This window comes from Palaemon carinicauda, chromosome 37, assembly GCF_036898095.1.
Source record: "Palaemon carinicauda isolate YSFRI2023 chromosome 37, ASM3689809v2, whole genome shotgun sequence".
NCBI lineage: Eukaryota > Metazoa > Arthropoda > Malacostraca > Decapoda > Palaemonidae > Palaemon > Palaemon carinicauda.
The window spans coordinates 24,815,514-24,831,375 of NC_090761.1; the positions used below are offsets into that span (position 1 = coordinate 24,815,514).

Genomic DNA, 15,862 nt, shown 5'->3' on the forward strand with positions numbered 1-15,862 from the left:
CCTTTAAATCGCAAGTCGGTCCCTTCAGGACAAGTCCAACGTCCCGGATGTAGCCACTGGGACAGTTCGGACCCGTTGCCGTCATCTGATGACTGCTCGCCGCCTAAGAGAGGCAAAGTTGTGCCGTCTCATTCGCTAACCCCGTCTGTTACCGCACCTGCTTCCGTAGACCCTAAATGGGTGTTACTGCAAGACATGCAGTCTAAGCTTGCGTCCTTGATGGAGGACTACAACGCTGAGAAGGTTTCCGTTGAACCTACTGGCCATCAGCCATCCAAGCGTTCTATTGTGCGTCCTGTTGACGTGGATGTAGCTTTCTCGCGTCAACCAGTTGGGGTTGTACCACCACCGATGCGATCCAGTGTGGATTTCCAGCCGCACGTTGACGTTAGGCAACGCACTGATGCGATTGGTGACGTTCAGGACGTTCACCAACCATCAGAGTTGACTTGTTTTGACGCGGTGCGTCAACCTCCACAACCCGGTATGGTGTTGACTGCACAACCCAGACGGTCTAAACAGTCTCGGGTGGACGCTGTGTGTCCTCGCGCACCTGTTGTTGTTGACAGTTCCCAGACTGTTCAGCAGTTTTAGGACGCTGCGTCCTGCTCCGTCACGTATGCACCAGTGCGACCGGACTCTGCGAGTCAAACGTTGCCTACACCTTTGCCGTTTTCTCATCAGTTATCAGATGAGGAACTGTCAGATGAGGACGTTGCTGAACCACAACCTGAGGATCAGCCTTCAGAATTAGATGAGCCTAAAGCAGTTCAACCATCTTTGGACTTTAGAAAAGTCATGGTTGTTTTTAAAGAGTTGTTCCCTGATCACTTTATTTCTGTGGCTCCTCGTTCGCCGCCGTCCGAGTTTGTTTTAGGCGTTCCTGCTTCCATGCCTGCCTTTACGAAACTTGTTCTCTCTCGCTCATCCAAGAGAGCTTTACGGCTGTTAGGCGATTGGTTAGAGACCAAGAGGAGTTTAGGGAAGACGGCATTTGCCTTCCCCCCCATCTAAACTCTCGTCTAGATCGAGCGTCTGGTATGCCACGGGAGAAGTTCTCGGCTTGGGAGTTCCTGCCTCTGCCCAGGGCGACTTCTCAAGTCTTGTAGACTCTCCCCGTCGCCTTGCCATGAGACGCTCGAAGATTAGTTGGTCACCCTCGGACCTGGACCACCTTCTTAAAGGCATATTTAGGGCTTTTGAAGTCTTTAACTTCCTGGACTGGTGTTTAGGAGCCCTGAGTAGGAAAATCTCATCTGCTGATAGGGATGTTTCCTTACTCATTATGTCCTGCATGGACAAGGCCGTCCGCGATGGGTCCAACGAGCTTACCGCTTCATTCACGTCCGGAGTCCTTAAGAAACGAGAGTCTCTGTGCTCTTTTCTGTCAGCAGGAGTGACGCCATGCCAAAGATCTGAGCTACTCTTTGCGCCCTTGTCTAAGTGCTTGTTTCCTGAAGTCTTAGTTAAGGAAATTGCCTTGTCTTTAGTGCAGAAGGACACCCACGATTTAGTTGCGTCCTCGGCTCGCAAAGCTCCCCCTTTGCCTGCCTTGTCTGCTAGACCTAGGATAGACACTCCAGCGTCCAGGTTTATCCCGCCCTTTCGTAGCAGAGCCTCCAGCAGGGGAGGTGCTCGTGCCGAAGGGAAGAGAGGAAAGAGGAAAGGATCCAAGTCCTCTCGGGGCAGAGTCTGACTGCCCGCAACTTCAGACAGCAGTAGGTGCCAGACTCAAGAACTTCTGGCAAGCCTGGGAGAAGAGAGGTGCAGATCAACAATCTGTGAGGTTGCTCAGAGAGGGGTACAAAATCCCTTTTGTACGCAGACCTCCTCTAGCGACGTCCCCCATCGATCTCTCTCCCAGGTACCGAGAGGAAGCAAAGAGACAAGCCCTGAAACTGGAAGTGTCTCTTTTGCTAGAGAAGGGAGCGGTGGTCAAAGTCTCGGACCTTCAATCACCGGGGTTTTACAACCGTCTCTTCCTAGTATCAAAGAAGACAGGAGGTTGGAGACCGGTGCTAGACGTCAGTGCTCTGAATGTCTTTGTCACAAAGACGAAGTTTACCATGGAGACCACAAAGTCAGTCCTAGCAGCGGTCAGAAAGGGAGACTGGATGGTCTCTCTAGACCTAAGGGACGCTTACTTCCACATCCCCATTCACTCAGACTCCCAACCTTTTCTGAGATTCGTCTTCGACGATGTGGTGTACCAGTTTCGGGCCCTGTGCTTTGGCCTAAGCACAGCTCCTCTCGTGTTTACGAGGCAAATGAGGAATGTGGCAAAATTCCTCCATTTATCGGACATCCGAGCCTCCCTTTATTTGGACGACTGGCTTCTCAGAGCCTCTTCCAGTCATCGCTGTCTGAAGGATCTCAATTGGACTCTAGATCTGACCAAGGAATTGGGACTCCTAGTCAACTTGGAAAAGTCACAGCTGGTCCCATCCCAAACTATTCTGTATTTAGGGATGGAGATTCACAGTCAAGTTTTTCGGGCTTTTCCGTCGGCCCCCAGAATAGATCAAGCCCTGCTCGTCATCCGGAAGATGTTGAAGAAAGAACGCTGCTCAGTCAGGCTTTGGATGAGTCTGGTAGGAACGCTGTCATCCCTGGAGCAATTTGTCTCGCTAGGAAGGCTACACCTCCGACCTCTACAATTCCATCTGGCTTTTCACTGGAAAAAGGACAAGACGCTAGAGGCGGTCTCGATCCTGATTTCCGAAAAGATAAAGACTTGTCTGACTTGGTGGAAAGACAATATCAGTCTACGAGAGGGTCTTCCCCTAGCAGTTCAGAAACCCAACCACGTTCTCTTCTCGGACGCATCGGACTTGGGCTGGGGCGCGACGCTGGACGGTCGGGAATGCTCAGGTCTGTGGAACTCGAGTCAGAGGAGCATGCATATCAACAGCAAGGAGCTTTTGGCGGTTCATCTGGCCTTGATAAGCTTCGAGAATCTCCTTCGAGGCAAGGTGGTGGTCAACTCGGACAACACCACGGCCTTGGCGTACATTTCCAAACAGGGAGGTACCCACTCATTGACTCTGTACGAGATCGCAAGGGACCTGCTCATCTGGTCAAAAGATCGAGGCATCTCCCTAGTAACGAGGTTCATCCAGGGCGACTTGAACGTCCTAGCAGATTGTCTCAGTCGGAAAGGTCAAGTAATTCCAACCAAATGGACCCTCCACAAGGATGTGTGCAAGAGACTTTGGGCGACTTGGGGTCAACCCACCATAGATCTCTTTGCAACCTCGCTGACCAAGAGGCTTCCAATCTATTGCTCTCCAGTCCCAGACCCAGCAGCAATACATATAGATGCCTTCCTCCTAGATTGGTCACACCTAGATCTTTACGCATTCCCACCATTCAAGATTGTCAACAAGGTACTGCAGAAATTCGCCTCTCACGAAGGGACAAGGTTGACGTTAGTTGCTCCCCTCTGGCCCGCGAGAGAATGGTTTACCGAGGTACTTCGATGGCTGGTAGACGTTCCCAGAAGTCTTCCTCTAAGAGTAGACCTTTTACGTCAGCCACACGTAAAGAAGGTACACCAAAGCCTCCACGCTCTTCGTCTGACTGCCTTCAGACTATCGAAAGACTCGAGAGCTAGAGGCTTTTCGAAGGAGGCAGCCAGTGCGATTGCTAGAGCAAGGAGAGCGTCTACCATTTGAGTTTACCAATCGAAGTGGGAAGTCTTCCGAGACTGGTGCAAGTCAGTTTCCGTATCCTCGTCCAGTACCTCTGTAGCCCAAATAGCTGATTTTCTCTTATACCTGAGAAAAGTTCGCTACCTTTTGGCTCCTACGATCAAGGGCTACAGAAGCATGTTGGCCTCGGTCTTCCGGCATAGAGGCTTAGATCTTTCCAACAATAAAGATCTGCAAGACCTCCTTAAGTCTTTTGAGACCTCTAAGGAACGTCGTTTGGCTACACCTGGGTGGAATTTAGACGTGGTCCTAAGATTCCTCATGTCAGACAGGTTTGAGCCTTTACATTCAGCCTCCCTGAAAGATCTCACTCTTAAGACACTTTTCCTGGTATGCTTGGCCTCGGCTAAAAGAGTCAGTGAGCTTCGTGCCTTCAGCAAGAACATCGGGTTTTCGTCAGAAAAAGCTACTTGTTCTCTGCAGCTTGGTTTCCTAGCCAAGAATGAGCTACCTTCTCGTCCTTGGCTTAAATCTTTTGATATTCCTAGCTTATCGGAGATCGTAGGCAATGAACTAGAAAGAGTATTATGCCCTGTTAGAGCTCTTAAGTTCTACTTAACTCGTACTAAACCTTTACGAGGCCAATCTGAAGTGTTATGGTGTTCGGTTAAGAAACCATCCTTGCCTATGTCAAAGAATGCTTTGTCATATTTTATCAGATTGTTAATACGAGAAGCTCATTCACACTTGAGTGAGGAAGACCGATCTTTGCTTAAGGTTAAGACGCACGAGGTTAGAGCTGTAGCAACTTCCGTGGCCTTTAAGCAAAATAGATCTCTGCAAAGTATCATGGACGCAACCTTTTGGAGAAGCAAGTCAGTGTTCGCGTCATTTTACTTGAAAGATGTCCAGACTCTTTACGAGGACTGCTACACACTGGGACCATTCGTAGCAGCGAGTGCAGTAGTGGGTGAGGGCTCAACCACTACAATTCCCTAATTCCATATCCTTTTAATCTGTCTCTTGAAATGTTTTTAATGTTGTTTTTATGGGTTGTTCGGAGGGCTAAGAAGCCTATCGCATCCTGGTTGATTTGGCGGGTGGTCAAAGTCATTTCTTGAGAGCGCCCAGATTAGGTGTTTGATGAGGTCCTGTTGTATGGGTTGCAGCACTTGATACTTCAGCTCCTGGGCGTCTGTCAGCATCCTAAGAGGATCGCTGGGCTCCGTAAGGAAGACAGACTTACAAGGCAGAGTAATCGTCTAAGTCTACTTCCTTACCAGGTACCTACAGTATTTATTTTGGTTTTGTTATATTGATAACTGTCAAAATGAAAAAACTCTTAGCTTATACGATGTAAACATATTTAACTCTGGTCTCTACCCACCTCCTTGGGTGTGAATCAGCTATTATATATTCACCGGCTAAGTTAAATATTTAAAAATGATATTTTAATTATAAAATAAATTTTTGAATATACTTACCCGGTGAATATATAAATTAAACGACCCTCCCTTCCTCCCCAATAGAGACGCAGTGGGATGAGAAGAAATTGAAGGTTTTGTTTACATCCGAGAGTGGTATCTGGCCGACAGTTGGCGCTGGTGGGCACACCCGCAACCTGCATAGCGATCGCTGGCGAGTTTTTTATGTATGTGTCTGTCGAGCCGCAGAGTTGCAGCTATTATATATTCACCGGGTAAGTATATTCAAAAATTTATTTTATAATTAAAATATCATTTTGAGAAATAGTAACTGTTATTCAAGAAGATAGATTGATTATCTTTTGTTACAAACTCGTCTTGCTGGTTATATAACGTAACACCAGTCTTGTTTCTTGTCATGGTATTGTATAAAACTACCAGCAAAGGTCCCGAGGAAATTATTTCATTTGGTCGATTGATCTTAAAGTACATCATTACTCAATCAGAATATTTTTATATTTATAAAATACAACATGTTTTAATTAACAACCTCTTAATTACAATTAATAAAATACATTTATATTATGTCACAGTTCTCTTGCTTAAAGGACCTTTCAGCATGGTACTATTGTCCGGAACTTACAGGCTAATGGAGGGCCTGGCATAGTCGGTGAATTGGATAAATCCAAGTTTGGAGTGTCCAAATGCAACAAAGGTAGACCTTTATCTAGTGTGTTGGTATTTGGTGGCATAGAGCTGGAGAGCAAAAAGACCGGTTGATCAACCAAAATATGGACACTCACTTGTGCCCTTGATAAAACATTTTATTAAGGTGGGGTGCTTAATCCAGAGTGATTAATAGAAAAGCTATAAAGGTCTTGCCACTTACGGATATACGAACCTCTGTGTTAATCATTCAGAATGTTTTATGGATACAGACAGGTGCAGATACCCAAAACATAGAGAGGTTTTAGGGAGATGTCAAAAGTTACATTCTTGGTGGTGGAATGCAAAAGGAATATTTAGTTCAATATTTATATGTCTTTATCCACCAGGTAAAATTCATTTTAATATGAATTTTGAATTTTATGTATTTTGTTTTTTCATGAACTATCATACTAATGTGTGTGTATTTTACCACCACAGGAGGTCTGAGCTTTTACATAATTTCCTGCTTCAAGCTACCAACTTGTATCCTGACCCAATGCTCCCACCATCTATAGAGGATCCTCGACCATCTACCTCATAAATTTGAGGTAAGGATTACTGTATGACTACAGTATTTATAATACTTTAGTAGTGACTGGATATCATGTGCAGCATAACCATGTAATGCTTGCCAGAACACAAAAGCTGTGAGATTGTTTATTTTTAGCAAAGTGATTCACGGTGGTGTAAAAGCCATTTAAGAGACGTGAATCATAGGTAATTATGATAATATAGTTTCACCGCACTTATAGACTACTAGGGTCTCCCATAATTTTTATTATAGGGAGGGGGTAGAAAACCTTGTGAACAAGTGTTGTCCCCTAATATTCATGGTAAAAAAAATGAATGTGCAGGGAAAATATATGGTTTGTGTACTGTGCAAGCGAGCCAAAGTGGAGCAGAGCCATTTGAGGTATGTAATTTAAATTATAGAATATTATATTTTGATAGCACAGCACATCCACAACATAGGAGCAGTGAGATAGTGTTTATTTGTTAGCAAAGTGAGTCACAAGATTACAAAAAACTAGTTGAAGGACACGTGAATCATATGAATTTATGATATAGTTTTGCGCCACTTACAATGGAGCCCTTCGTTATTATGATTGGGGGGACGGTATGAAACTTATGAACAGCTGTTTTCCCCTAATAATCATGGTTAAAATATTAATAAACCACAACATAAAAAGTAAGGAAAATATATGGTTCATGTATTTGGCCAGAAGGTAAAGTATTATATATTTGCTGTGCAATTTATAGCTATACAGGAATACACTACAAGAAATGGTTGAGTGCTGACTATTTTGTCATTCTTTTCTGTATAGCTAATGAGCCTTGGGCATAATAACTTGGGTATCGATTGACTAAAATGTGGAAGCCACTTTTCTAAGTCCATTCTATACTCTTGAGACTGATTGTGGGATGCTATACTTAAGTAGTTGCTCACGAGGAGGGATTTTGCAGCGTATCATTGTACCACTTGCCAGAACAGAAGAGCAGTAAGATAATGTTTTATGCGAGTGACGTAATGTGAATCACAGGTAAATCAGATACTTAATCTTATGCCATTTACACAAACCATATAATTTTGCAACTCGTTATCTTGTGTTTATTATACATTGCTTATTCTTATTGCTGTAAATAATTTTTTTTTTTTTTTTCCAAAACCCTGGTTTCCCACAGGGATTCCATAGGATTGTTATTGTATGGGGGAGGGTTTGTACACCGTATAAACGGGTGGTTTGCTCCCTATATTCATTTAAAAAAAATGGATTAATCACAAAATAACACTAACAAAAAATATATGGTTTGTGTATTTAGCTATAAATTAAAGTATCATATATTTACCTAAGAACAGTTCTCTCAATTTTTTTGCTGTTTTACAAATCAATGGTGAATAATTATGCTTATGCAATTGTCCTATGGATTCAGGACTTTTTCATATCTGATGTATTTACTAATTGACATTTTGAACCCAATGAAACTTCCAAAAGTTTTATGCTACAGGTCTCAAAGTTTTATGTAACAATCATTTCTTAAACCCTATGGAGTTACTTAATGGCTTATGTGTTTGTTGAAAATGCTTGTGGGGGAACAAAATATATATTTAGGTCATCTTCATTTACTTGCTGGCTGCCACTTGTGTAATAAGTGCTTCAGGGAGAATACGGTCTTTTTATACTGGCATTTAATCAAAGTAAGTGATGTATATAAGAAACACTGTATAATGTATGTAAGAAGATTTGTTTAAGGTTTACCAAGTGATATAGCATCATTATTTATCAAATGGAATACTTACAGCGGATGAAGACTACAATCCATGAGGAATAGCACCTGAGGCTATGGCAGATGGCGGTGTTTAGATGTGATACCGTACAATCATCTTTCACTGTTTTCCCCACCCTAATCCCAAGTTTCCTGTGACGCACTTGATACATGTATTTTTCTAGCCGAGTTTGGTGTAATTTATGCTCGTCTCGTTCGTATGCTGTGTAATTCACTTTTTATGGTATCCCCACCTGTAAAACTTAATTTCCCACTAAGAATCCACGATAATTGTGCCATTTAAAGGGTTGAGAAGAGTAAAAACTAATGGTTGGAAATGCTGGACACATTAATATATGGTTCACTTATAAGAGAAGAAAATTAGTATCATATCTTCTAACAAACTATATAATCTAATATAAACAGACTATGTATCACAAAATATTTGAACAGCAATGAATGCTATATCTTCAACTTGAACGGGATAAATCAGGTTAACTGCAAGCAAAAATAAGTATTCTGCAATATTAATCTAAAATGCAATTTACACTGTTTCAAAAGATCAGGTCTCAAAAGAACCTTCATTTTCTTAGATGAAAGAACACTTCTAAAGCTAACGTTGCTAAGAGAAAATAGTGGGAAAACGAGTCTTTTTATGGTATGGGACCACTGAAAATGAGTAAAATATGATGATAAATGAGGAAAATTACAAGATATTTCCCCAGCTGAATTTCATTTGATTTGTTGTCTTTTAATTCATAAAAGAAAACAATGATTTTTGCATTGTGCACATATGATACTCATAATAACCACCCAAATATTGTTGACTATGCAATTACATTCCCACTCTATCCTACAATTATGACGACCTCATTGGGAAATCATTTGATCCTACATTGACATAATTATTCCTTTTGTCCTATAAATAAAGTATGCACTCGCTGGAACGATAGATACAGTAGTAACAATGGGTAGGTGAGGATGAGCCACCTACCTGCCTGCCTGAGCCAAGCCACTTTTGTCCTTGGTTGCTTGGTTACAGGATGTGATGCTACCAGGGTCCTAATTTTAAACCATCACTATTGGAACTTTCTCTTACTTTGGCTTGTTATAATAGTTTATTTTTGTAAAGTGCACTTTTACTTTGCATCAGTGGAGGAAGAGGTCTGAAAGATATAACAAAGGAAAGTTTTCCTTTTTAGAGAATCTTAATTTTGTGTAGCTTTGTAAGGTTAACTGGAGCATGAGCCTAGTGTAACAATTCATCATCATATCTTATCACGCCAACATTGTACCCACTGTGAAGCTGCCTGTTTACATTCATAGAGCTTCAAATTTGTACAGATTGGCTGCTTTTAACACCCACAAAGTATGTGGTTCATTGTCTATATGGGATGCCCACATGGGGCCTCAGTATAGGGGGTGAGACCCCTCTATGAAGACTGTCCGCAGTCCTCCAACTCTAGCCCTTACTCGATTAAGAGTAACCCAATCCTTTTTACAGAGATTTGGTCCATGGGGAAGAAACTGACATGGGCTCTGTATGGCTTTCCCTGGTGGGCTGTGGTCTGTTTCTCTCCAGCATTCTAGATGGCAAGTTGATGACTCCATGGGGTCGAGGCTAGTGGTGGTTATGAAGCTTTTGCAGGATTTTGATCTTTGTCTAACCATTCAGTGATCATAGCATGGGTGCTTTTCATCATTCTCTTGTTTATATTTTTGGGTCTTTGAAGGGGCTATTCAGCAGATATTTGGTGGTGTAATGCCTGCCAATCTATTGGGTACTGGGAGGGGCGTTGATCTTAGGGCACCAGTAATTATGTGACATGCTTGATTGAGGTTGGCGTTAATTTTATGGGGATGACATGACCTTTCCCTGACTGGTGAGCAGTATTTGGCAGGGGAGTAGTTGAGTGCCACAGGGGTTATTGTCTTAAGATTGAGGATTCATTTCCCATTTTGAATTAGCAAATTTGTCAGAGAGGTTATTTCTGGTAGCTACCTTCTCCTTTACTTCCATACATGCCCCCTAAAAGATAGCGTAACAGGTGCTTCTGATATACCGGAGGCAAGTGACCAGTCCCTGTGGGATCAAGCACCTGTACCTTCCTGTGGGGAACTCAGGACTATCAATCCTTATGACATTTGGCTGTTAACCTGTTACATCTTAACAAGTCTAGTCCATGTGAAATGATGGCTAACCCCCATTTGTGGCGGTTATTTCAAGTTTTACCCACTTTTACCCTTGCTATGTCTATGGTTACCCAGTCCTTCCTGGTGAGGGTTGTTTCACTGGGCATCCCTTCGTTTAGGCTAGGCAGCTCCTCATTGGATGGCCATCAGTTGCTTTACCGCCGCTTTTCTAGCCTGAGAGTAGCTGCCCGAAAAGGTTCAAGTCCGTTCACTGTTGCGAAGCTTTTGTGGGTTTTCAGTCTTGGCCTTGCTTCCTGATGATTGTGGAATGGATGCAAGGGGTCATTGATTTGTGTATTTTTTCAGTTCTTGCTAGAATTTCTCGTCTTATATTGGATGGTGTGCTACTGTCTACTTTGTATGAAGATGTTCAGGTGTTGGTTTTAGAATGCCAGTAATAATCCAACATGACTTATTTAGCACTGTCTACTTCATGTGCATGGCTTAGATTTATACAAAGGGGTACTAAAATCTAGGAGCTTGCAGTTGTGTTAGTCATGCCGATGCTTTCTAAAGATTTGGTGAAGTAAACACATTATATTAGTCAAAACAATATTTAGGTCATTATTTGAGGTTAATAAAATTAGTAATTCGATGAGACAATGATTGGTCGGTCAAGGGACAAAGGCAGGGTAGGGCAGCCAATGGTGGATAAATGCAGGATTATATTAAAGAATAAGGTTGGATAGATTTTTCTTTGATTTAAGGTAACATTGGCTAATCATTGGCAAAAGTCATATTGCTGTTGTGTTAATAGTTGAATAGGTTTGGATAGGTTAGTTAAAGTATACCCAGTAAGTAAAAAACAACATCGAATAAGCTTGTCAGTGAACTAGTCGAGATTAGGTTAGTGAGTCAAAGAGTGTGATAAAGTTATCCATATTTAAACTAGTTAAGATGGTGAAGATTGATAGAATAAGCTGGTTCATTGATTGAAGGATAACCAGAAAATTCACTTGGATGTATTAAGTGAGTCAAAGATTGTGTGATAAGGTTTACTATAGTTAAACTAGATAAGTAAGATGGTGAAGATTGTTGGAATAAGCTGGTTCATTGATTGAAGGTTAACCAGAAAATACACTTGGATAAATTGATTGTTATGAAAGGATGGCTGGAGTTATTTTGTGGAGGATCCATGCTATATATAATGAAAGTTTAGAATGCCATTTTAATTACGAGAGTGGTATATTTCCTTGATAAATTTATGAAGTTGCAGGTGTTATTTTAGGTGTGGGGGAACAATGATTATTAATTTGTACTGCACTATACTCTTGTATAGTAAGCAATATTCTACTCCTGAAACTGTTACCGTGTCAGTAAATCTTGTTTTTGCTCAGAATTTATACACATCGTTTTTATATAAATGTTTTTTTATGGGTATTGTGTGTTTTTGGCTAGGTATCCTCTGTGGTGTAAGGTAGAATGTTTTATTCAGGGAATTTATGGTTTATCAAATATCTCTTGAAGAGAACAGTGGAATACTAGAAGTCAGTCATTCATTAAGTGTAGTGAAAGATATCCTTGTTAGGATGTAGGAATAAATACTTTTTTCCTTTACATGGTATACTTTGGGTTGTAATGGTTGCTATAATGAATATCGTGGACATGTCTGTCATTATTTCCAATATTTTAGAATATTTTTTTTTATTTTTAGTTTATCATGCAGAATGTTTAACCAAAAGTGTAGTCATGATATTGAAGTGCACAGTAAAATATTCGAGTAAGAAAGATATATCTGTAAAATTAACGGCTTTTATTTATTTTTCAGACTAGAATCATCAAAAGGAAATGCAATTATAGTCTCCTGCTCAAGCTAGAAAATTAAACTTCTGTAAGACATTCCTAATGACGTCAAAATGAAGATCTGCCGCAAATGTTCTGGGATTTACTACAGAAAAAAAATCCAGAAGGTTTCAGAAGACAAAATTTTAAGTTCAAAAGGAGTAGCAAATAGTCTCGACTGAAGTGGCCATACTATCATCAAACATTTTATTGTTACTATTATCACTAGCCAAACTATAACCTATTTGGAAAACCTAGTGAAACCCCTTATGATAAATATAATTATAGTCCTTCAAATATTTTAAATGCTCAATTTACTAGAGTTTTTGAGATTTTAGGGATTTGTGTGTTACAAAGGTCACTCCATTTATATCACATTAGTTCAATAGTAGTCACTAACTGAGATTTGAAGAACAGAAGTCGAGTTAAAAGTAAATAAATCATTTTCAATATCACCAGATTATTTGAAGTTTATCAAAGTGTCTTTATTTTTGGAATTTAATTATAAAAGGCATTAACTTTTACTCAGTTTAGTAGCAAGTATTTCATTAGCTCCTAATCTTTACAGAGTCAGTGCATATAAACGGATTTTGAGAGAAGCGAAAAATCTATTTTTGGGTGAGATAGCCATGGTGTCCTGATGGAAGGTTCCTTTTTGGTAGCTTCCTTGGGTAAATAACTACTAGGATATTCCCAGAGAATTTAACCACAGGTTATCACAGAATTCTAACTTCTGGAGCGAGTATCCTAAAGGTTTCCCTTTCAAGACATCGTATATCAACAGGGGACGCATGTATTAACGCGCCACATAGCTATCTACACCCCGAACAGAGTTATCACTTCGGTGTGTAAGGGCGGAGAATAGCTGGGAGCCGTTCCACAGCTAATCTCGTTCGTGGCTACTTTTGGTACTCGAGACGTAAACAAACGGGCGCCATTGCTAAATGACGTCACGTCCGTCTTCATCCTGAAGCCAGTTGCTTGCCGATCACCATGATACAGCAGAGCAGGGTGGGACCTAAAAACTGGACGAAGTAGCAGGGAGGGTCCATCAGGACGCCATGGCTATCTCACCCAAAAATAGATTTTTCGCTTCGCTCAAAATCCGTTTTTTGGGCTCAAGCCATGGCGTCCTGATGGAAGAATACCAGAGAATCAATGTATCGTGGTAGATTTTCCCCTATTGAGTAAGTGCCAAGGGCTTTGAACAATGTAGCATAGTAATCTTAATAAAAGAACCGTAGGGAAGAATCTTCCTGCCCCCCTTGGCAGTGAAGTTCCCACGGGCCATGCCGAGATCAAAGTGGTTATCGAAGGGCTATTCACCTTGCTAGAAGAACCTGAAGAACTTGGAGACGAGACTGAATGGTTGGCATTCGTATCGGAACATTCTCGAAGGCAGACAAGTGGTGGTTGGACACTGTGTGCTGAGAAGGATAGTTTCGTCTCTAGGTTATGAAGAGTAAGTATTCGTATTGGAATATTACATTGCAAAGGTGAATATATAATAAGGGTTAGGACCTTAGTATCTCCATGAACCATAGGGAAGGGGATAATAAAACTATGACAGGCATGTATTTCATAGTATAAGTAGGAGCGGATTGAGACGCACAAGTAATAGAATAGGAATTTTATTTCACAATTGCAGAAAATTAAATGAATTGCAGCAATAAGTAAAGTTAATTTACAGTAAATTATAATGTACATAGTAATAAAGACTTGCTCTTGAATCTGAAAGGGAATTTCAAATTTATTAGTAGGCACTCGTTCTCGAGGAACGTCAGTCTTTAATTAAAACACATCATGCTCTAGGCATGCGGCACTTGTGTGACGACTGACATTTCACCTGGGATAAGAACAGTTATAAGAAAGCACTAAGTGTTTTCGACATCACTACGTATCGCTCGAGGGTCAACGTAGGCACCCGAAGAGTTAGAGTCCCAAGTAACTCGCTGTTCTATGCAGAGTTAGGTGCAGGTATCATAACACTACCTGCGGCTACCACAAAATGTTTGACTTCGTGCACTTGTTTCGCATAATGTTTGAAGAAAACACGCGAGGACTTCCAGCCTGTGAAGCTTTTAAGGCTTTCGAAGTCCATACTCTGAAAGAAATTCAGAGACGATGCAACTTTTCTAGGATCGTGACCGGCGGGTGTACTGTCAGGATCCGCTCTGCGAATGAAGTAGGTGATTTTCGCTCTTAGTTGTTTCAGTGACAGGTCGCTGCCCGATGTTTCTCCTTTGAAGAGTTGGCCTCCACCAAAGTTCGAAGTTCTGCGAAGATAGACCTTGAGGCTCTCTACTGGGCATAAAGAGGTATCTTCCTTCAGGGGGCATATTCTCCAGGGGCCCCATCTTTTGGTGGGTAATTCGTTTTTGGCGAGAAACGTCGGATCCAGGGAGAGGGTAATGTCTCCTGAATCAGTAAACAGGATGTGACCCTCTTCTCTTGACAATGCCACTATTTCGCTGACTCGGGCTCCTGAAGCAAGAGCAAAGAGAAATATAACTTTCTGAGTCAGATCCTTGAGAGGGCATGAATCATTATCCAAGTTGGAGGCGAAATGGAGCACCTTGTCCAATGACCAGGAGATCGGTTTCGGTGGGGGTGCTGGGCGTAGACGAGCGCATGCCTTCGGCAGTTTATTGAAGATGTCGCTGGACAGATCAATTTGGAAGGCATACAACAGTGGTCTAGTCAAGGCCGATTTGCAAGTCGAGATCGTATTGGCTGCTAATCCCTGTCCATGAAGGTGAATGAAGAAGGACATGCAGAAATCAATGGTGATTTCCTTAGGATTTTTTGCCTTGACGAAAGAGACCCATTTTCTCCAAGATGATTCGTATTGCCGTCTTGTGGATTCGGTCTTGTATTCCTCGAGGAAGTCTAGACTTTTCTTCGAGATCCCAAACCTCTTCTTTGTGGCTAGGGAGAGAAAATCATGAGATGAAGGTCCTTGATTTTCGATGATGAAGCGAAGACAGTCGACTTCTGTACTTGTTGGGAGAGAACTGGGCCCGGGAGAGGGATCAGCTTGGGCTGCAGCTCCAGGACCAGGGGGTACCAGTTGCTCCAGGGCCACTAGGGCCGCTGTCCCTTTGAAGGTTCTCAGCTTGGAGAGGACTTTCAGCAGAAGGTTGGTGGGAGGGAACAGGTAGATCTTGGACCATCTGTTCCAGTCCAGTGACATGGCATCCACTGCTTCTGCCTTGGGGTCCTCGTACGGGGCCACATACCGAGGAAGTTGATTGTTGTCGCTCGTTGCGAAGAGATCGATCTGAAGTTCTGGGACTTGGTGAGAGATGAAGGAGAATGATCTTGCGTCTAGAGACCATTCCGACTCTATCGGGCTTGTCCGAGATAGAGCATCCGCTGTCACGTTGCAGAATCCTTGTAGGTGAACTGCAGACAGGTGCTATTTTTTCTTCTCTGCCAGACGGAAGATTGTCAGAAGCACCTGATTTATCTGGGGCGATCTTGAGCCTTGGCGATTGAGACATCGAACTACCACCGAGTTGTCTAGGGTTAGACGAATATGGATCGAGGGAGGCGGGGAGAGTTTCTTCAGAGTTAGAAGGACCGCCATGGCCTCCAAGATGTTGATGTGAAACGTCTTGAACAGGGGAGACCATGTGCCTTGAGCCTGTTTTTGGTGGGAGTGACCTCCCCAACCTTCCAGCGAAGCGTCCGTGTGGATGTTGAGTGATGGAGGTGGGTGTTGAAGAGGAATGGACCTTTTCAGGGCCTTTGCTTCCGACCACGGCTTGAGGAGAAGTTGAAGTCTGTTTGGGAGCCGTCTCTTGAGGTCTCTTCGAGCGATGGATGCAGAACGTCTCC

General features: G+C 42.3%; 1 long non-coding RNA gene across 1 annotated transcript in view; it reads left to right on the forward strand.

Moving 5' to 3' along the window:
* LOC137629039 (uncharacterized) overlaps positions 1 to 12,583 on the forward strand; it is a 29,377-nt gene extending 16,794 nt beyond the window's left edge. Inside the window, exons 3-4 of the long non-coding RNA XR_011041427.1 lie at positions 6,221 to 6,330; positions 12,009 to 12,583. This is a non-coding gene — a long non-coding RNA (uncharacterized lncRNA). The remainder of the gene's footprint in view (positions 1 to 6,220; positions 6,331 to 12,008) is intronic.
* Positions 12,584 to 15,862: the final 3,279 nt, after the last annotated feature.